Source organism: Lutra lutra, chromosome 5, assembly GCF_902655055.1.
Source record: "Lutra lutra chromosome 5, mLutLut1.2, whole genome shotgun sequence".
Lineage (NCBI taxonomy): Eukaryota > Metazoa > Chordata > Mammalia > Carnivora > Mustelidae > Lutra > Lutra lutra.
In genome coordinates, this window is record NC_062282.1 from 17,376,201 (window position 1) to 17,382,112 (window position 5,912).

Sequence of the window (5,912 nt, forward strand, 5' to 3'; positions counted from 1 at the left end):
AAGAACAAAATCTTGCCCTTTGCAACAATATGGATAGAGCTAGAGAGCATTATGCTAAGCAAAATAAGTCACACAGAGGAAAACAAATATATAATTTCATTCACATGTAGAATTTAAGAAACAAAACAAATGAACAAAGGGAAAAAGAGAAGCAACCTATAAAACAAGCTCTTAACTACAGAGAACAAACCGAGGGTTGCCGAATGGGAGGTAGATGAGGAATGGGTTAATTGGGTGATGTGTATTAGGGAGGGCACTTGTTGTGATGACTATCGGGTATTGTAAGTGATGAATCACTAAATTCGACACCTGAAACTAATATTACACTGTATGTTAATGCACTGAAATTTAAATAAAAACTTGAATCCAAATAATAATAATAATAATAAAATAAATAGTTTGAAGTTCCCAAGTATATAACCAAAATTGTCTACTTTTTTTTTCCAGTTCTACAGACAATAATTAATTAAATTTCCAAATCAGTTTACATTAAGAAAGAGAGAGTATTCTTGTTGGTCCTGACTGAAAAAGCCCAGATTTTTCCAGACAGAAAAGATTAGGACCATGAGATATATTTCATGTAAGAAGATTGTTATTGGCTTTAAAAGGGAAGGGGGGTGGTCTTGTGATAGGTGATACCATCTGCCTCTAGAAAATGAGCAGATACTTTGCTCAGAGGCAGTATCATAGCCAATGAGGTTTATCCAAGGCATGATTATTGCTAATAGATGAGCATAATTTCTGATTGATAACCAGCAGAGAAATATTGAACTCATTCCTCCAAACATGAGTGGATTCTGCCAATAACCTGAATGAGCTAAGAAGCAGAGTCTTCCATAGAGTCTTCATATCAGAACTCCCACAGATTCCTTGAGTGTGAAACCAGCAGAAAACCAGTAAGCAATATCCAGACTTCCCATCAATACAACTGTGAGGTAGTGAATTTTACTCCTCTGAATTATGCTCCTAATGTGATAATTTTTCAAATCAAGATAAAGCTTAAATATTATTTGTTATTATGGTTTATAAATAACACAAAAACATTAAACAATTTATAGAATACTCTATACAACACTGGTGAAACAGATAAAAATGTGTATTAACATCACATGGTATATGGTTAAAAGCACTCTTCAAAGATCCTTTAGAGTGAACTAGAATTTACCAGTTTTAGCTATTGACTTTGAACAAGTTATTTAACCAATCTGTGCCTCAATTTTTTCATCAATAAATGAGAATAATAGCAGGTCTTCCAAAATAATTAAATGAGTTACTATTTATAAGTTGCTTAATATAATGCCTAGCAAATATTAAATGACATATAAATGTTTCCTAAATAAATGTATCTTTGTAATGTTTCCTATTGTTTTGCTGACCTATGAAAATAGTCATTCAGCCTTGTTGATTTACCTAATTAGGATGAAATATAATGAGCTACTTCATTAACTTCTATGGAATCCAGCTCCTCCATGCTTATTTGAAATACAAAATATGCTTTCTAATGTTATATGGAGAATTAGAATTCAAGCATTTTGGAATATAACTAAACTTTGAAATCAAAGATGAAATTTTACTTTGAAGGCATTGAATTCAGTTATCCATTCCTTTATTCATTCAATATTTATCAATATTTATTCTGTGTCTGTATAAACCTGAAACAAAATTGACTATGGACTGCTACTATTCTAAAATAAAATAGATTAATTATGAAGACTGACAATGTTTACAATAACTCTTAGTTCAAAAGGCTATGAAAGTGGATTCATTGTTTATTGGGATTCTAAGTATATCATAGAACGTTTGAGAGGGGGATGCCTGGGTGGCTCAATGGGTTAAAGCCTCTGCCTTCAGCTCAGATCATGATCCCAGGGTCCTGGGATCGAAGCCCTCATTGGGTTCTCTGCTCAGTGGGGAGCTTGCTTCCCTTCCTCTCTCTCTGCCTGCCTCTCTGCCTACTTGTGATCTCTGTCAAATAAATAAATAAAATCTTAAAAAAAAAGAATATTTGAGAGGAAACTTTAGCTGTCTGCAAATCAGGAATTTCGGTTATGCAGTTGATTATTCATTAATTTGTATTTAGATAATTCGAAATATATTTATTAAGAACTTAACATTTAGAAGCTCTCATAATGTAATGATTACACAATTGAATATGGTTCAGGATATCTCAGAGTGTATTGGAGAAGATATTCCCATAAACAGTTATAGCACTATGGGATGTGTGGTAGTTTCATGGTGGGAGGAAATGATATAAGATTCTTAAATGGGTCTGCTGATCCAGGATTGCAGGAATGTTATGTGTCTTTGAATTTTTAACTCAAATCTTCCTCCATGCCCTCAATCACATGCACACTTCAATTATTCTAACTTTTCTAGTTGTTTATGTTTCAAATGTGTTTTCTTCTTGACAGACCTATTGTGGTTCCAATTTCCCTCTCAACCTTGGGCAATATTTACTTAATATTGTGTTTTGAAAAAATTCACTAGGCCAACAAGGCCTACATTGACTACAGTGTCAACATTCGGCACCTCCTCCCCACAGGAGGTAGAGTGTAGAAAGATAAAGAATATACAATTTCAAGCATAATCTGTGTGTTATAGGTCTAGAACAAAAGTGGTCAGATAAGTATATCAGGAGTGTATGGCTGCAAAATTAAACAGGATCAGAAGTCTAAAAATTTTAGGTGTCATACAAAGGACTTTTGACTTTAAGTGCCAAGCCTAGAATCAAATAGTATTTTCACTGAGACCATGTATCCCATGTACAAAGTGTAGGGGAATGGAGTCATATTGGAAACACTTTATAGAGAACACGGCAGCAGGGATTTTTTTCTATAAATGCCAAACCCATTGCTTAGCAAATTTCAAGCCCAATGCACATGTGCTTGTAGTATCATTTGTTCAAAAAATCTTATTTTTCTTTACTAATTCTGTACTAAAATTAAATGAGTCTAAAAACACAAGCTTAATGATCATTAATTCATTCTAAAAATACATCCTGAGTGCATCTATCTACCAGGCACTGTACTGGGTGTGGAAGATAGATGATTGAGATAGCATCTCTGACTCCATGGAGTTTACCACCATTAAGTAAGAAGCCTTTACCAATATCATCCAATAAATGAATAATAATTTTAAACAGCAAAATATCCTATGGCATATAAGAATATATTGAAGCAAAACTAAGAGTGTGATGAAATATTTTTATATTGGTCATGTGATTTGGCTTTAAGGTGAGAGATTTCTAAAAGGTGCTTGAGGAAGAGACAATTCAACTGAGAACACATAAATGTCTCTGAAATCACCATCCAAATATCAAGAAAAGCAGTGTCAGAAAGAGAAAATGACATATGTAAAGACTAAGTTAAAATGGAGCATAGCTTTCAGATTAAATAAAAGAAGGTCACAGTGGTTAAATATAGAGATTGAGGGGAAGCAAATATAGGATGAAGTCAAAATGGAAAATAAAGATTCGTAGGGCAGGTTAAGTTTTGCATTTAAACTAAATACATTGAGGGGCGCCTGGGTGGCTCAGTGGTTAAAGCCTCTGCCTTCGGCTCAGGTCATGATCTCAGGGTCCTGGGATCGAGTCCTGCATCGGGCTCTCTGCTCAGCAGGGAGCCTGCCTCCTCCTCCTGTCTCTCTCTGCCTGCCTCTCTTGCTACTTGTGATCTGTCTGTCAAATAAATAAATAAATATTTAAAAAAAAGAAAAAAAATTCTTTAAATTAAATACATTGATAAGGTTCAGCGTATATTTTAAGCATGAGAATTCCATGGTCAGAGTTATTGTAAAATAGAGTTCATTACAGTTTTGAGAGTGATTTGGGTGTGTTTGCTAGGGATGGAACTGTCCAAAGCAAAACAGGGGGCTAATAAAATAAATAAATAAGTAAAAATTAAAAAATTAAAAATAAACTACAGTAATTAGGTGAAATTGATTATAGTGGCTCAAACTATTGTTTGTAGGAGGGATAAGCAAAAGGATGTAGTTCTATATTGATAATATTAAATTGACAAGACTAAGTGATAGTTTGGATAGGAAAACAATGGAAGAGCGTTTCAAAACAGCTTTCTGCAAAAAACAGTTGGGTTACAAAAAAACTATATCCTTAGCTAGGTTGTCTGATTATGAACAGATCATATAGTTGGTTAAGTAAAGTAAGTTGGTATACGACATAGGAATCACTGACAGACACATGAAAAAATGTTCAACATAATTAGCCATTCAGGGAAATTCAGATCAAAACCACATTGAGATTAGAATGGCAAAAATTAACAAGCCAGGAAACAACAAATGTTGGAAAGGATGTGGAGAAAGGGAAAACTTCTTACACTGTTGGTGGCAATGCAGGTTGGTACAGCCACTTTGGAAAACAGTATGGAGGTTCCTCAAAAAGTTCAAAATAGACTTACCATATGACTCAGGAATTGCAGTACTGGGCATTTACCCCAAAGATACAGATGTAGTGAAAAGAAGGGACACATGCACCCCAATGTTCATAGTAGCAATGTCCACAACAGCCAAACTGTGGGAGGAGCCAAGATGCCCTTCAACAGATGAATGGATAAGGAAGATATGGTCCATATATACAACGGAATATTACTCAGTCATCAGAAAGGATGAATACCCAACATTTGCATTGGCATGGATGGAACTGGAGGGGATGCTAAATGAAATATGTCAAGCAGAGAAAGGTAATTATCATATGTTTTCACTTATATGTGGAACATAAGGAATAACATGGAGGACATTAGGAGAGGAAGGGAAAAATGAAGGTGGGGGTGGAGGGAATGAGAGGGGAAGATGAACTATGAAAGACTATGGACTCCGGGGAAAAAAACTGAGGGTTTCAGAGTAGAAGGGGAGATGGGTTATCCTGGTGATGGGTATTAAGGAGAGCATGCATTGCAATGAGCACTGGGTGTTTTATGCAAATAACAAATCATGGAACACTACATCAAAAACTAATGAAATATTTGTATGGTGACTAGCATAACATTAAAAAAAATAAAGTAAGTTGGAGTTATTAAGATAGATCTGGTCCTGGGATGTCTATTTTAGAGCCTCTGAATACAAATGGGACTTAAAGCCATGGAGAAAAATGTATTCCCCAGGGAGAGAGTTCTGCATAAGAAGAAGACATTAGATTCAATGCATGAGAAATACACAGGAGACTGGAAATGGACAGAGAGAGAAGTATGAGTAGAATGCAATGGAAGGCAAGGAATTGGATGATTCCAAGGGTGGAAATCGGAAATAAACAAAACTGAATAATAACCAGAGGTTATAGCAATGTGGAGTTAATCAATTCATATTTAGGTTTGGCTGCTTATTTTTTTATAGTGAAGATACTTCCCAAGGAAAAATAAAATTGAGAAGTAAGATTAGAGAAAGAACATATGACTTAATTTTTAAAAAGGGGGGAATTTTAGGAAATGGAGAACAAATAAATTTAAAGATGATGAAACATCTCATCAATATGCAGTCTCTTTTTTTATTATTTTTAAAATTTTAAGATTTAAGAATAGTAAGTTATGACTTTTCTAAATTGTCTTATTATTTGTTACATAAGGAACCACACTCATTATTCAAGCTACAGAGTATCACATACATCATGACTGTTAAAATATTACAAGAATTATTGGTACTATTAATCCAATGGCCCGAAAATGTCAGCTTTCTTCTGTGTCCATCCTATCATAAGCGAAAGAGCGGTCCTATTAAATGATGATTAGTCATAGAGGAGTAGTTTTATCTTCCACATTTACATAGATGTGACTATACAAATTAATTTGCTTAGTGAAACAAAGGAACAACAACAGCAATGACAAAACATGACAAAAAATAAGGTAAGAAATTGACTTAAAAGTGATATATATGCATGCTTCTATAATTTTGGATATTTGTGC

General features: G+C 34.3%; 1 pseudogene; it reads left to right on the forward strand.

The window, feature by feature from the left end:
• Positions 1-664: 664 nt before the first annotated feature.
• Positions 665-815, forward strand: LOC125101375 (uncharacterized; annotated as a pseudogene).
• Positions 816-5,912: the final 5,097 nt, after the last annotated feature.